Source organism: Ixodes scapularis, unplaced genomic scaffold (genome assembly GCF_016920785.2).
Source record: "Ixodes scapularis isolate PalLabHiFi unplaced genomic scaffold, ASM1692078v2 PGA_scaffold3__209_contigs__length_174095766, whole genome shotgun sequence".
Taxonomy (NCBI): domain Eukaryota; kingdom Metazoa; phylum Arthropoda; class Arachnida; order Ixodida; family Ixodidae; genus Ixodes; species Ixodes scapularis.
The window spans coordinates 161,175,663-161,192,864 of record NW_024609868.1 but is presented as its reverse complement, the minus strand read 5'-3'; the positions used below and the strand labels follow the sequence as shown (position 1 = coordinate 161,192,864).

The following is a 17,202-nucleotide window of genomic DNA, read 5'->3' as shown; positions in this document are numbered from 1 at the left end:
TTCATTTGCACTACCACGTAAATGCTTTCGAAAAAAAAAGAACGATTTATTTGCGATCTCGAACTTGCTTCTTTCCACTTTTGACAGTTACTATATGCTTACTTGCAAATTGTATCCCAATAAAATTTTAACGCAATTGCATTAAAAATAACAACCTGTACCCAATTACTAGTTTAATTAAATTCCTATTTGTTTGATAGAGCTTCATTTTAAGCATGAAAGATTGAAATTTGACATTTATTACTACAGGTGAGCACTAAACTCTGGAAGACAAAGATGAAACACACAACAATGCAAAAAGGCATTTAATATATTTAACAGATACACATATGGGCCTGTGGTGGTCTATCTGTTCAGTGTCGGCACCGTCAAAAACGAGTGTTGCAAAACACTTACATGAACTATATCGTAATGACTGCAGTGATTAAAAGCAAGCTATTTATTCGTCGGAACGAGCTCGACGATACGGGAAGAAACAGAACGTTTTCACAGCTAAACTCGGAGTTGGTCACACCATCTCTTCCATCCTCGACGTCGAATGCGATACAAATTGTAACCCCGACATGATGATCGACTCCGAGCGCCAGTCATCCAATTGAACGTTCATCGCTGCCCGGGGCATGGCAACGGCTCGGCCTTTCTGGGCGAAAATGGAGTAGGCGGATCTTCCACTTTCAAAGCCTCCGCACCCACAGCGCCTCCGTCAACTCCTCTGTCCCGTTGCATCTAGCACCGGAATCTCCTAGCAATGTGCTGCTACCAAATCGCTCGCCCCTCCGGCTCCACAAGTGAACATTCATCGACGTTACTGAACTGTTCACAAAAAGGCACCTCGCTAGGTGACAAGGGTCTCGTTGTTGCTACGTCAGGCATTCGCTTTCCGCTCGGTTCCTCTTCTTCCGGAATGTTGCATCGGCACTGCTGTCGGCCGGCATCCCTCCTTGAGTCCGAGGCTGCACACATCGTGCTGACCGAGCCGGACCCACAGAAGGACCGGGTCGATTTCCCCCATGTCCTCCGCCTCATTGCCCGACCTCAGCGTCAACTACCCTGAACGTCTTCCGAAAGCCGTTTTTCCTGCTCTATACTTCGCCGCCCTGCTCGCAGTACATGAACGCCTTTCTGGAGGCGCAACCACTGCAAACCGAATCGTGCCGTCCCCCGCAGTCTGCAGAGCAGCAGCCGACGGCTCTAGGAGGGGAGCTCTGTGGCATTCTATTGCTTCAGCCACGGCACCGCCAAAGATAACAAAGCTACTCATGCCCGTCGGCACGAGCTCGACGGCACAAGTCTACACGCGTTTCACTGCTCGTACTCCGTTGCACCATCTCTTCTATCCTCAAGGTCGTACCTGCTAGACACATTCCAGGTGAAAAGATCAAATGCTCAGATCAGACATGCCACGGATGTCTAAAATTGTCCATCGTGACGAATGTTCTTTTTTTTCATTCTAACTGAAGACAAAGGTAATGATTGCGTGATTAAAATGAATATTTCCTAAACACCCAGTTCCCAGGGTATGTGCTCACGGCCGATCCACGATTGTGTGATATACTTATTTAAAAGCACACCGAGGATGCCACCTGCAGGATTGGCAGCAATACCGAGATTACAATGCTTGTTACCCTCTTAACGCAGAAGGATTGTCCGTTATGAAAGACGCAAAAAGAAAGAATAACGGAAACAACATAAAGTAAAAATCTGCACAACAGGCTTCCAGTTCCGACAGTGGGTGTGGCAACCTACGCGACATGCTCAAACCACTTTTCATCGTACAGATTTCTCTGTTGATCGGGACACGGCCACCCAGCCAGCGTAAAGGGACAGGCATCAGATGGACGGACGCCTCGATCACCGCAGACTCGGCTGATGGCTCACGCTTCCATGGCGAGGTGTTTTCTGCAAAGTCAGTCCAATAGCCATTGCCGCCGCTCTCATGAGTCTCCAGCGAAGCTGTAATCGGCGACCAGGGCGTCGCCAACCGGCCAACAGCAGCAACGTCCTCCGTGAAACCTATACCAACGGCGCCGAAACCGGAACAGTTCAGTGGGCGTGGCAGCATACGCGACAACGTGCTCAAACCACTTTTTATCGTACAGGTTAGAGGCGAACGTTATAAAAGGTTGAGAAGTAACAATTAGTTCTCAGTGTACTGCCGGACCCACAGCGGCTACTGTGTATTTTCGCTGGTGCTTTGATTTGTGTTACCTCCTCTTACTCTCCAGAGGTATTGAAAGTAATCCAAGCCCAGATACGGAAGAAACCCTACAAAAACTGTCGGTAGGTCAAAATAAGATACTCTAGGCAATTAAGGAAATCAAATCCAGCCAAAGAAATGTCGAAGAAAGAATACGTGCTATTGAAAAAGCCGTTGGATCATTCAAGAGCGTCACAAAAAATGTTGACGTTTTTTTTTAGTACTTCGCTCACATTAAAACAAACAGTTTCTTCGCTCGGGAAGAAAGTTGATGACCTAGAAAACCGAATACGCAGAAACAATTTAATATTTTTTGGAATTCCTGAAAATCCCAACTAAACTAAGTGGGACTTCGAAAAAGTTATCATATCGGAGATTCTTCGAGACGAACTAGGCATAGTAGATGTTGCGGTGGAGAGGATTCATGGGATCGGAGGACCGACTAAGGGCAAATCAAGGCCTGTAATATTGAAACTCTTTGACTTTAATGTAAAAGAAAACATCCTGAGAAATGCGCGGAAACTTAATGGAACCAAAATATCAATATCCGAAGACTTTTCGATTCATATCAGACAAAAAGGAAGCTTCTCTGGAACAGTGCTAAAGAAAACCGTGACAAAGGCTAAGATTCGATAAGTTGATAGCTGGCAGTTCCTGCTATCAGTGGGATCCCGAGAAAAACGCCCGTATTCTGATTAACACGAGGTAACGAGACGAAAGACACGCGCAATCTACCAACGAATGACAACAGTGTTTGAGATCCCGTTCGTTCACTCTTATCAATGTAAACGCCAGAAGTGTAGTACATAAAACTGATGACCTAGAACACATATTTGTGTCCGATGTTTCTGATATATTTGTCGTAACAGAAACATGGTTTCATGCTAAAATTTCCGATAACAAAATCATTCCACCAGCACATCACATTTTACGAAAAGACAGGGATACAAGAGGGGGAGGTGTGGCAATAGTTCCTAAAAAGGATATCGATGCAACATTATTTCACTATGCCTTAAACATCGAATCGGTCTGGGTCAAGCTTATTATTTATAATGTTCCGATTCTCCTCGGGGTGATCTACCGACCACCAACTGCTTCTGAAAGCGTAGTGGAAAAACTATACAACTTCGTAAATCTGCAAAGACAACGTTCTTCTTGTTTTTTTTTGTTTTTTTTAATTGTAATTGCAGGTGATTGCAACTTTCCAAACATCAACTGGCAAAATTTAACACCTTTGAACTTTAAGGGCAAGCACCTAGAACTTTTCATTAATATGGCGTCTGATAATGATTTGACGCAAATCGTTACATGTCCCATAATAACTTCAAGTACAACCAATAATAGCCTTGATCTCGTATTTATATCTGGAGAGTTAATGAGTAAAGCGTTCACTTGCCAGGTTAGAGAAGGGACATCTTATCACCATCTGGTTTGGTGTGAATCTGTCGGAGAACTTCATACTAAAAAAACCGACCGATTAGTTAAAGTGCCTGACTACACTAGAGCACTAGACGAAAGTGTTTTAGATCACCTCGGATTATCATTTGACCGCTTATGTGAACAAAGTGAACGTGCATTAGATATTGCCGATTTCTGACTGTCATTTCAGAATTCCGTTATACCGACACGTTGCAAACGAATACAGAAAAGTAATCCTTAGATCACTCGTGAGGTTTTGCATCTCAAACGTAAAATAAACAGAATTAGAATTCAAAATCAAAGAACAGACAAACGTAGTATAACACAACTTTGAAAGAAATTAATGTCAATGACTCAGAAGTCAGAACGATATTTCCATAATGAGACATTAGATAAATTTTTGCTGTCTGATCCTATTATAATTTAGTTTAGTAGTTTACAACAACTGGGCAGAAGTAGAGCGAGCTCTCGGAAGCCATGTTGCCTTGGGTTAGGCAAGTTATCTGATTATAAGAAAGAAAAAACTCTGAGCAGATATAATCTATTTCAATACTTTTCCTGTGGTACATAGTAATAATATTTTATAATACTTCGTCACCAGCCGTCTGGCTACGGCTTTAAAAATGGAGATAACTTTGACATACTTCCACTCGGTCGACTCTGGTAATTTCAAGAAACTTCCCAAAAAATATTGCAAGATATTTGGCACACCACTGCGTCACGGCGCAATAAATCGTTTGGAATATTATCGATACCGGTAGATATTTTATCGTCGAGTTTAAACAACATGGAAAAAAATTCCTCCACAGAGAATGATTAGTCATCTAAAAGCGGTGTGTTCACGGGCAAGTCGCATTTAGGGCGAATGCAGTTGTCTAGTACGAAAGTTGATATGAAAAAGTCGTTGAAACAGTTTGCCAGCGTGTTCGATCAGCGTCTAAGCGTGTTCGCCGTGCCGACAAGACATCGGAAAAGAAATATCAGCATTTGACTAGAGGCGGAGAATCAAGGTGAGCTCCATTGGTGACACTCGGGTCCGAGTCAGGGAACAAGCTTCGTCTAACTTTCAGTGGCCGAATATGAACTTCATAGAAGAAGCCTCAAAATGTCATCGCAATTCTTCGTATAGACGGCAGAGATGCATCGCAAAACCGCTACCCATTATTTTTTTTTTTTTTGCAATTAAAGCGAACTGGTGTAGCAAAGAGCGATCGTTAGTAGAAAAAAAGATTGATGTTTTCACAGGTCCAGGGGCCCCCGTCCTCTCTACGCCTCCACAACTTCCCCTCCCCCCTTTCTTAAAAAACCAACCACGGAGCTTCCCCATTAGTTTGATATCTTCGTTAATTATAACATAGTATAATAAGCTGATTAGTTAAACTTAGGTATACTTGAAGAATGCGCCAACCACACAAAGCCCTACAAGACCCAAACTTGGTGTGCCCTTTCTGCGTAACCTAATAATCATAATTCTCCTACATAGTTCCCCACGCATCTTCATCAAACCAAAAGATTACACTTGTTAACAGATCCCTATCCTTCGCGCAAGGTTAAATGGACTTGGCGAGAGCTTCAGCAATGCACATAATAGACTGGATCTCCTTGATGCCGTAGTTGTGGATTTTCTGCGTTCGGAGTATAGAGAATGGACGCGACTGCCATCCGAATGCTACGTGGCCCGTGCTGCCTCCTGGAGACCAGCACGGGTCACACTTGCGAGAAAGAGCCGTGGCAGGAACGGCTCGCACGCTGTCTTCCTGACCCTGTTCTTGGCCAGACGGACGCCGGGGAATCCCGGACAGTTATCCGCAGTACGCTTCGAAAGAAAGGAAACGAAATTTCCCCGAGAAGCCGTGGTCCTGAGGCCTCTCCGGTGCTTGGCCGACGGCGGCGGCCGACGCGACGACGCTCCAGCGAGTGCCCCACTGTTTCGGGGGAAAACCCGACCGGAATCTCCCAATTAAACACCTCTTCGAGGCCGGTCCCGGACGCGCGCTGTGTTCTAGTTCTATCGAGGCATGACTGTCTCCGTGGAGCCCTGAGCACATCCTGATATTAAGAAATCTGATTAGTAAGGTTCGAGACTTCTCGATCTCCCGATGTCGACTGGAGGAGGGGGCCTCTACTGTTCGCGGAAGAGTTGTCGCAACCCAGCGGCACAGACGCTGCGTTTCAAAACAGGGAGCCCTCGCCTATCGAGAGGCGCAGCGCGATATTCACCGGTCTGGTGGTGAAAATGTGAAATAAAGTAGCAGGAATTATACTCACTGCGTTCAAGCTGCACAGCCTGTGTCCAAGCCTCACCACTTACGCTGTAAGACAAAATGTTTGTAAGAAAAACAAAATTTCCGTAAAACTTTGTGTTCTGTTTTGTAATTTTACTTCCTATTGACAAATTTTGACCACTTACAAATTTATGTAAAACAATACGTTTTGTAAAAGTAATTAGCGTAAAAGCCTAGGAACAGAAATGTTTCTGTTTTGTTCAGGTTGTTTCGTTAACTCGTTTACACCCGAGGCGTAAAGCTTAAGGGGTGTGATTGCTTTTTCACAATTGAACGATTCAATACTCAAAAGCTGAACAAGGCTTACTCAAAAGCTGGCCACTCTGCTGATATGTAGCTATGACATTTGTGCTAATAAGCACTAAAATTGAGTAAAGTACCTGTGGTTTAGCAAAGTTTCATGTGCCTGCCTGTATTTGCGAGCACGAAGAAGACACCCCAAAAACGTTTTGGCTAGAGGCACGTGCTAAATAGACATTGTGATACACCGAACGGAACCGAATCACTCTGAGGATCAACCCCTGGCACCCGCGAATGTACAAGATTTTGATTCGAATCCCGCACCCGGCAAGAGCACACTTTATTCGGCGGAGTAGAAAGGCATTTCATAAAAATACTTTCCTTTACAACTTGAAAGTGCTTAAAAAGTGGGTCAACATTTGCGTGGCGTCTGGTGATCACAGGGGGTCGGTATTAAAGCATTAATGAAATAAATTGTGTAGCTTAGTTTGAGAAGCTGCTTGTCCACTTTTACTTTCTTCCAGTCTTTAGATTTAAACATCATGGTTATACGTACGAGCTCCTCTTCACTTTTACCATAATTTTGCTGACCGTACCAGATGAAGGTTGAATTTATAATAATAATAATAATAACACTTCATTTAGACTTATTGAGTCTCGGCTGGAGGAGCAAAAGTCGAACTAACGACACCAGACGATGCTTCACCAGTCGTGTCATCGTTCAGTACGTACAGCACTTAAACTTCTAACTTCTTCTAACTTCTTCTAACACTAAAACTTCGATTATTTTTACTAATATACGGAGGGTCATAAAAAATCGTGACGCACTTAATGTCGTTTTATAATCATCATCTGCTGATTTAGCCATTCTCACAGAAAAGTGGCTCTCTGAAAGCAAAATTGTTTCGTGTTGTAAGCGTTTCAATGTGTATAGCTATGAGAGGGAATTCAGATCCGGTGGAGGTGTGTTAATTGCTGTATCTGAGAATATGACATCTTTCTCTGTGAACATTTTAACTAATCTTGAGTTTCCCTGTGCATGCGTTAGTACAAGACATAAACGTATTGTTTTTTGTGTTTGTTATAGACCGCCGAATTATTCTGCTACATTCCCCAATGAGCTACACGACGTTCTTAATTTGATTTTAACCAGGTTTCCTAACTCTCCCGTCTTTCTCTTGGGAGATTTGAACTATCCTAGTATTATGTGGACTGGAGTGTGTCCCTCTGATGCCTCCGATTTCTCAGAAAGTCTCGATTTTCTAAATGTATGCGTTGATTTCAACTTAGCTCAGCTTGCCACAAAGCCTACACGTGTTACAGCCACAACTGTTAGTTTGCTCGCCCTTGTATTAACTTCCTCACCCGATCTTGTTTCTGAAAATTCTAATCTTCCTGAGCTCAGCGATCATTGTACGTTACACATCACGTTAAATTTACTTGTAGTTACCTCCCTCGAAAGGAACCAAATTCATTCGAGATTATAAGAAAGCGGATTTTGACGCCATTAACAACGAACTCGCTCTCTTTGTGGATGGCTACATCGATTCTTTTTCACAACGATCAGTTCAAGAAAATTTGAACCTTTTTAAAAACATTGTTAAATCACTCACGGATACATACATTCTGCTTCGATCGATAACGTCCCACACTAATTCTCCTTGGTTCAATGTCCAACTCAAGCGGCTTTCCAATAAGAAAAAACGTTTGTTTAGGGCCGCTAAGTCCTCTAACAAACCGGATCGCTGGTCAGCCTATCACGACGCTCTTGTGGAGCACAAATCTGCTGTTCAAAGCGCCGAACATTCTTTCTTTAATATCACCTTGCCGACATTACTAGCCACTAGCCCTAAACAATTTTGGAAGACTGTTAACAGTAAAGACAAGTCATCTATTTCCCTTTTTGTTGACGGTTGTGCGATCCCCAGTGATGTTTGTGCAGAGATCCTCAACAATGTTTTTGCTGACTCATTTTCAAGTTTTGTTAATCCGCCATCTTGGTTATTACAGGAATATAATTTTATACCTATGGACCCCATCATAATTGACCCCACTGGTATTGTTAAACTAATAGAAAATTTAAAACTGACTTCTTCAGCTGGTCCTGATAATATTAACTCAAAGTTCTCAAAAAACTTAATTATGTATTCATCTATTATATTTTCTACACTATTTTCTTAGTCGCTTGAACTTGGCATTTTAAATGACGACTGGGAGGTAGCCATGGCGATTCCATTGCACAAAGGAGGTGATAAGCATTCCCCCCTTATCTATCGTCCAATCTCGCTTATCAGCATACCATGTAAATTACTAGAGCATATAATATACTCCCGCCTGGTTCATTTCCTGCAATCAAATTCTTTCTTTAACAAGGGCCAACATGGTTTTCCGCAAATTTCATTCTTGTAAACGCAGAATTTTTCATTTACTAACGATCTTCATTCTATCCTTGATTGTGGGTCTCAAGTTGACTCTGTTTTTCTAGATTTTAGCAGGGCTTTTGATAAAGTTCCTCACCAATTGCTTCTATTAAAACTTAACAAATTAAGTATTGATCTTAACGTAGTTGCCTGGATAACCAGTTTTCTAACTAACCGATATCGGTTTGTTACTGCTAATGAGAACACGTCTCCCCTCTCTTCCGTCACATCTGGTGTTACTCAAGGATCCGTATTAGGCCCTCTACTGTTTCTCATTTACTTCAATGACCTACCTAATTGCGTCTCATCATTAATTAATTTTCTCGCTGACGACTGTGTAATATATACTAAATCTACTAACGACTCCGATGTTTTAAAGCGCCAGAAAGATATCAATGCTGTTTACCACTGGTGTGAACTTTGGAATATGGAACTTAACATTACTAAATGTAAAGTCATGAGAATTTCACGTACTAGTCCTAATGTGCCCTTCTACCATCTCAACAACGTCCCTTTGGCACCTGTTTCTTCTTACAAATATTTGGGTGTTCACCTTACTTGTAACCTCTCATGGAAACTGCATGTTGAATACGTCATCAATAACGCTAACTGCATGCTAGGTTACCTGAAAAGAAACTTTGCTCTCGCACCGTCAGCCTTAAAATTAACACTGTATAAATCTCTCGTTCGCTCCAATTTAGAGTATGCTTCTTTTATCTGGGACCCCAGTCAGTCTAATCTAACTATTGTTCTGAAAGCGGTCCAAAACCGGTCTGCCCGTTTTATTCTAGGTAACTATCACCGCACTGCCAGTGTTAGCTCCATGAAAATCACCTTGTCTCTGCCTAACCTCTCTCTCCGACGAAAAGTTGCTCGTTTGTGTCTTTTTCACAAGATCTATTATGCTAACCCGTACTTAAAGCAACGTCTTTTCATCCCACCGTTCTACGTTCCACCTCGCATCGATCATCACCTCCTAAGTTGGAATTTGTAAATGTAACACCAACGAATTTCTAGTATCTTTCGTCCCTAAAACTTCTTTGGAATGGAATCACCTTCCGACTTCCGTAATTTACATTATTGATAGCCAAATGTTTAAAAATGCTATAAACACTCTTTTACTGTCTTGAGATGCCATGATACCTTATGCACTCTGCCCCTTTGTTTCTTTTTGTGTGTTATTTGGTTACTTCCACTCCCCTCTTTAATGCCGATTGGCCTTGAGGGTATTTAAACAAACAAATAAATAAATAAATAAACACTATTCCATGTGCACAAAAATACAATCACACCCAACACAGTAAATTAACACTAAACCAGCAAAAAGTAATTATTTACATTATTTCTAAAAATATAAATACGTATAGGATTTAAAACCATTTCATCTATTTCTTCAAAAATTAGTTCGAAAATTCAGTCATAGCTGGTTAGTGTGTATGGTTTGACAAAATGTTGAATTCCGAGATTGTATTGTGCTGATTAACGTTACAGCGCACCACAAAAGAAACACTCACAAACACAGACACACCAAATAAATATATACTCACTCGGCGCTGACTCACAACTCTTGGTTTGTATTGTCTTCTTCTTCCATGCAGAAAGACAATCTATTCTTTCGCTATGTTCTAATAACGAGATGAGAACATCAAATGCAATTGCAAAAATAAAAAATAAGAAAATTAGAAAAATAAAAAACACAATAATCAAAACAAAATTTTATTAAAAAATAAAGAATTCTCAATACTGGTGCCTAAGAGATCTTTCGGTCAAATAATTTAGCTCCCTGTGTGCGAGAGTTAAAGATGGCCTGCTGACACGCTTGTCAATGTGTCCTTCGACATTTGCTGCCTCATTAATCTCCCTGATGAGCGTCCCAGTACAGTGCAGTTGCTCAAAAGCGCCGAACACCCACAGTCACTACAGTGGAGTCCCAAATGTCCAGAGTTGGCGCTGACGATGTTATTGGGATGCTCCCGAAGGTGGTTACTCCGACACCGACCAGTCTGCCTTACGTACACACCCCCACAAGAAAGGGGGAAGGAATAAATTTTCAAATTCAAATTCAAATTCGTTTATTTTTGCCACAAACGGTACATTTGTGACAGGGGCGCTGGAAAAAAAGCTGCAGGTCTGCAGCTTGACGAGTCCCAGCGCCCCAGAACAATGTAAGAGCGGCACCGGCACATACAGTCAAAAAGAACGAATATGTGCACACATACATAGGCATACACATATACAGAGGATAAACACGAGAAAAACAAAGAATTCAACTTCGCAATCAACAGTATACAAAAAAGTGGTGGTTACTTATTATAAAGCTTCTTGAATGGAACAATGACTAATGGAGTGCATTTCAATATCACGGGAAAACAGGGTGTTTTAAAAAAGTGGTAACTGGTGGCGATATCTTTGTAGACCAAAATTTGTCCTTGAAAAGGGAATACGCCAGGGGGGCCTACGTCGCGATGGATATACAGACTCGTTTGCTTCTAGATTACCAAGATCTAAAGAAATGACATTAGTTTTTCTTACGGATGGTTGATAATTAGCTATCAGTCTATGTGCATACAAATTGGTTATATCAATGACTTTATGTTTTTCAAAAAGAGGAAGGGAATGATAGTCACGGGGAACATTTTCGATTATCCTGAGTGCCTTTTTCTGTAATAGGCGTAATTTGTTAATGTTGCCCTTTGTAGTCGAACCCCATACCAGGTGGGAGTAGCAGAGCACAGGGTAAAACAGAGCATTGTAAATTAGTTTTTTAACATTTAAAGGAAGTATGTGCCTGAATTTATTCAGTATTCCGACAACTTTGCATAGCTTTTTATGAATATAGGCAACATGATTATTCCAGGACATGTGAGAAGAAAATATTACTCCCAACGTCTTTATACTATCGACGCACTCTATCGCACAATCCCCCAAAAACAAATCGCGCGACAACCTAATGCGTGGTCCTGGACACTGAAATAAAACTGCCTTTGTTTTGGATGTGTTAATAACAAGGGAATTCATAACTACCCACGATTTTAATTTATTTAAAAATAATTCGCTTTGAAAGTGAGCACCCCTTCCCTAGAATCAGAAAAAAATATGCTGGTGTCATCCGCGTATATAATAAACTTAGCAGACGTGTCAATATTTACAATATCATTAACATAAGTGATAAACAATAATGGGCCTAGAATACTTCCCTGAGGGACCCCGGAACTAATGCGTTGCATAGAAGATCTGTTATTATTAATTTGAACGTATTGGGAACGGTACTGTAAATAGGACGAAATGAGTGCTAATGGAACTCCTCGAATACCATAACAATCTAGTTTATCAAGAAGAGTTCTGTGATTTATCCGGTCAAATGCTTTGCTGAAATCTACAAAGATCCCCAACGTTAAAAGTTTACTCTCGAAATTTTCTAATATTGTCTCTTTTTGTACTAATATAGCAGTTTCTGTAGACCTACACCTTTTGAAACCGAATTGCGAGTCCGTCAACACAGAATATTTTTCAAAAAAGGTTAATAGTCTAGAATATATTATTTTTTCTATTGGTTTCGAAAATACAGGAAGAATCGATATGGGGCGATAATTACTCATGCCATTTTTATCCCCGCCCTTATAGAGGACAGAAACTTTAGCAACTTGCATGTTTTTAGGAAATACACTAGATGATAACATGAGATTATACAAATGAGTTATGCATGGTAATATCAAATCTAGTACAAATTTAACAGGTTTGATTAAGAGGTCATCACAATCACGACTACGGCTATTTTTCATATTCATAAACACCGAGGATACTTCTGCAGTATCTGTGGGATTCAAAAACATAGTTTCGCTAGTGCGGGAGACGTTATCTTTGGCATTACTATTGTAAGTGCTATTCCCGACACTCACAAAGTAATCATTGAATTTATCTGCAAGTTCACTACCGGAAATAATTTCATTGTTTATAGTCATGTTTACGATGGCTGTAGCTTTAGATTGGCTACGCAGAAGAGAATGCAGTTGCTTCCAGACTATATCGGGCTGCCCTAAACAGGATGAGTCGAATTTAGCCGCGTAATAAAGCTGTTTAGCTTGTCTTAATTGAGCGTTAACAAAATTTCTGAACTTTTTGAATTCGCGTAATTTTTCTTCGTCTCGTGTTTTCACAAAAGAGTCATAAAGTACGTTTTTCTTTTTAATGAGTTTCAAAAGGTGACCATTTACCCACGGCTTCCTAGCTTTCTTGTTTCGACGGATGCATTTGATTGGAAATGAAGTGGAATAAGCATTTTTGAAAGTACTTATAAAAAAATCGTAGCACTCATCAGCATCTGTAGAATTAAACATATGACTCCAGTCTATAGTGCTGATTGTTTCTCTACATTCTTCCAGTGTCCTAGAACTTGTGTCTTGAGATATTGTTGAAAAGTTTGAAACTGCGCTATCTGATATATTCTTATTGATAAACATGATTATTGGAAGGTGATCGCTGATCCCATTACTAAGCACGCCAGCACTAATAATATTTTCATCATGATTAGTTAGAAATAGATCAAACAATGTCGATGTGGTGCATGTGACGCGTGTTGGAGGGATAATTACGTTGGAAAAATTGTTTGAAGTCAATAAACCAACAAAATCATCTTTAATATGAGAATCTTCAAGCATATTTATATTAAAATCACCACCCAGAAACAAGAGGCACCTCTCTTGATTAGCAAAGCAAAACAACGCTTCTAAAAATTGCATGAAACTCAAAACATTACCATTTAGAGGACGATATAAAACAGAGTAAATGTGATTTCCTTTTTTAACACAAAGTATTTCATAATCTCGGGTCACAATAGAATAATCACTGAGTATTTCAAAACCAGAGGCACGAGTTTGCAATGAAACGCCACCCCCGCGACTATGTCTGCGGTTTAAAAAGAAATGAGTGTAGCCTGGAAGAACAAAAAAATTAGCATCATCCCTATACCACGTTTCAGTCATCATGACAACATCAAAAGAAGTTTGGATTGAGTCAAAAAACAATGCAAGATCATCCTCTTTTAATCTGGCGGGTTGCACATTTAAATGAAATAAACTCAACGATCTAGTTGTCTGTTTTTGTAGGAAGGTATTTAGACACTCTACCGTCAGAACACCTAAATTTTGAACCATGGTAGTAAAAAGGGAAAAATAGAAAGAGACACGTCAGCTGTATTTAGCGGATCTTATCAAGATCTCCAGAGTCAGAAATAGTAATGACAGGGGTCCCATCCGCCTTCCTTGCAAATATTTTAGAGTTACGTACCCAAACGTATCGCCACTAATGCTCACGCTTCCTTGAGACCGCCATCCCTAGCAACTTTTTCAGGGCGGGGCACAAGTGTTCATTTACATAGATAGGCGATGTTTCAGGCAGTCCAAAGTCTTAGCAAGTAATTCTTTTTTTCTTTGCCTTGTCGAGAACAGAGTCTCGTTTTTGTCGCCGCTGAAATTGCACTATCACGTTGCTCTTTGTCGGATCTCTCGTGGGAACACGATGACATGCTTCTATATCAGAAAGGGCGATCTGCTCTCCGATGAGGTCACCAAGTTTAAATACCAGATCAGTCACGTTATCAGTTTCGGTTTTAAATATTCCTTTGACCTCGATGTTGTGGCGTCGCGAATACTGCTCGCACTGAACAAGTCTGAGTTCATTTTCTTTCAGTAGTTCGGCCATCACGACACATTTTTGCGTGAGTTCAGCATTTTCTTTTTTGAGAACGGCGTTCTCCTTAAGAGAGACTGGAGCTTCAGCTTAATTTCCTCGAACTCCTCGTTCATGAAATTCATCCCATCGCTTATGCTTTTTAGCTCAGTGTTTATCTCACGGAGATCAGTTCTGAAATCCCTCTCTAGTGCCTCTTTCATCGATCTAAATTCTTTCTTTAGCTCATCTTTTAGTTCATTTACCAACTTAGTCATATCCTTAGACATTTAAAAAAAAAACATACAATGGAAACGCAATGGACTTCATCCAAAACCGACGCGCCCCATCGCGGCGAAATACCACGCAGTGCACTCTGGGAACTAGTTGGCCACTCAGTTTCGGTTTCGACTGAGCAGCTTCATCTCATGCTATTCGCCGCGACCGAACGCGCTGCTTGCGTTTTCGATTATCTGACTTTTCACGAACGTACAATACACTCATTCTCGAGCGATACAAAACGAAGACCGGGGCACTTTCCTTGCTCTCCGAAACACCGGATATTGTGCGTGCGTATGCGAACGTAGTAAGTCGTGGCTTAGTCACCTCACCCCACGAGTGCATCTTTGAGCTCAATGTCAGTAATCCCGTCTAGTACCAGTGAACTACAACTGAAATTTGTTCGTCTGGAGCCTTACACGCATTTTGTTTGCCAAACGTCCACTTCTCGTTACTTCATTGGGCGAAAAGCAAGCCGCATCCTCACAGGGTATCAAAGTTGCGGCCAGCGTTTACGCATGAACTTTTAAGGAAACGCAATAAATTCGACCTCACTACTGCAGAAAAGTTACTATGATGTCTTCCTCGTGTCATCATATATCTCCCACTAGAACTTTATGCTGATAGAAGATTAACTTTTCGCAAACGCTGAGATCGGCTAGCTACGACTGAGGCCCTAACAAGCGTCCCCTACTCCTCGCTAAGCCTTTTTGGACGAGCTTTTACTGACGCCCGAGATCTGTGCCGGGAACGGTGTGTCTGAAATTACCTTGGCATACTCAGTCAGGAAGAAAGCAAACACATAACAAATATTTTGGCCATTAGCAGCCGTCAAATGCGCTTTGAATTCGTTCGAGCACTTGTCTGAAGAATGTCGCACCGTGCGCCGGACGGGCATGCATGAACCCCAATGCGGTGCGCATAGGGGTTCTTGCCCGTCTGACGCACTACCGGCGAATGGTGCGTCATTCTTCACACAAGAGCTCGACTTTTGCATTCTTAAAACGGCCTGTATGCGCGAATTTGCCTATATGATTGCAGGATAACTTTATGCGCATACGCGATGTTGAATATTAGTGGAATGCAAGTGGGTGGGGACTTCACTTCGTGCAGTGCTGCGGGTCAGTACAGTTAAGAGATAAGTGTGTTAAAATTGAGTTTTCAATGGCACCTCCGAGTTTTACCTCGCGTACTAAGGCACATTAAGAAAAACAGTAATTGCAAAAAGTAATATTTCGTCTATGGACGCACGAAGCAAACTTCCTGATCAACAACACTAATGTAAAGGCGCGAGCTCGATGTATGCATACCTATTGGTTGCTACATCTTGTTGATTCGTACACAAGCAAGATCCCCGAGCATCCGAGCTTCGCAGCGTCGAGACTCCCAGCACTGGCTCGTCCACATACCTCGATTGGAACGCTAACAGGAAGGCTCAAGTACAAAAATACAACAAGCATGTGTTAAGACAAGCTATACGTCTCGGGATATTGCTAAAGCTTCGAGGTATGACCATTTAGGTTAGTTTAGAGACCACAAATGACGCTCTCGGGACCAGAAAACAATCTCTTGTCGACGTGTCGATCGAAACCGAAACCATGCCACCCTCCTCCCTGGCCAACTAGTTCCCAGAGTGCAACACGCGCCATGTTGCATGCAGGGCTTTATGGAAGTAGTCTATTGAGAACACGGAAAGGTAGCAGCAGCAGCCGCAGCAGCAGTTATACACTCAAATGAGATAAAAGATACGGTAACCAACCTGCGGTAAATACAGGAGACAATTAGGTGATGCGTTGTGCCGCTGCCGCTGCTGCCAAGTGAAGCGCCGTTGCTTGAGTTCCGAGCATTTGTAGTCCTCCGCTGGAGACGTGGAATGTCGATGAACCAATCGGACAGGTAGTCGTCAGCTGTGACGCCGCAACTGATACGAGGGCGTGCGAAGGCTTCTATCTTGCTTGTGCCGGCAACGATGTGTCAGCGAAAATGCAGATGAATTCGGCAGTTACTTCGGTTTTTTTGCTCGCCGGGCAATGTCCTGCGGTAAATACAGGAGACAATTAGGTGATGCGTTGTGCCGCTGCCGCTGCTGCCAAGTGAAGCGCCGTTGCTTGAGTTCCGAGCTTTTGTAGTCCTCCGCTGGAGACGTGGAATGTCGATGAACCAATCGGACAGGTAGTCGTCAGCTGTGACGCCGCGACTGATACGGGGGCGTGCGAAGGCTTCTATCTTGCTTGTGCCGACAACGATGTGCCAGCAAAAATGCAGATGAATTCGGCAGTTACTTCGGTTTTTTTGCCCGCCGGGCAATGTCCTGCGGTAAATACAGGAGACAATTAGGTGATGCGTTGTGCCGCTGCCGCTGCACACCCTCTACACAAGGAACAAAGTTTGTTCTGTGCTCCTTGGTGCAACTTACGGTGCTATTTGAAGTCGAATTTACCTTTCCACACATTCAGTACAGCTTTTTTTGAGCTCAAAAGACTACATCTACGTTAACTCCATTCGCTGCCCTCTTAAGGCTATGAGTAACTTATGCATGTATGGTACTACCACCAGCCTTCTTGGCATGTCCCTGGTGTTTCTATTCACGCCATCACATTTCTTGATCTCTTTAAGGAGCCTTTCAACGACGGACGTCAATAAGGAATCAGTGTATTCTGTGGACTTTAACCTCTGGGATTTCCATTGCTGCTAC

The 17,202-nt window shown here is 42.1% G+C and overlaps 1 long non-coding RNA gene across 1 annotated transcript; it reads right to left on the bottom strand.

Annotated features, from left to right (window-relative positions):
• Positions 1-160: 160 nt before the first annotated feature.
• Positions 161-16,709, bottom strand: LOC121837146. Its single transcript, XR_006078138.1, has 4 exons — positions 16,267-16,709; positions 10,109-10,186; positions 5,885-5,928; positions 161-2,013 (listed from the first exon to the last, which is right to left on the bottom strand). It is a non-coding gene; the product is annotated as an uncharacterized LOC121837146 (long non-coding RNA).
• Between the last annotated feature and the right edge of the window lie 493 nt (positions 16,710-17,202).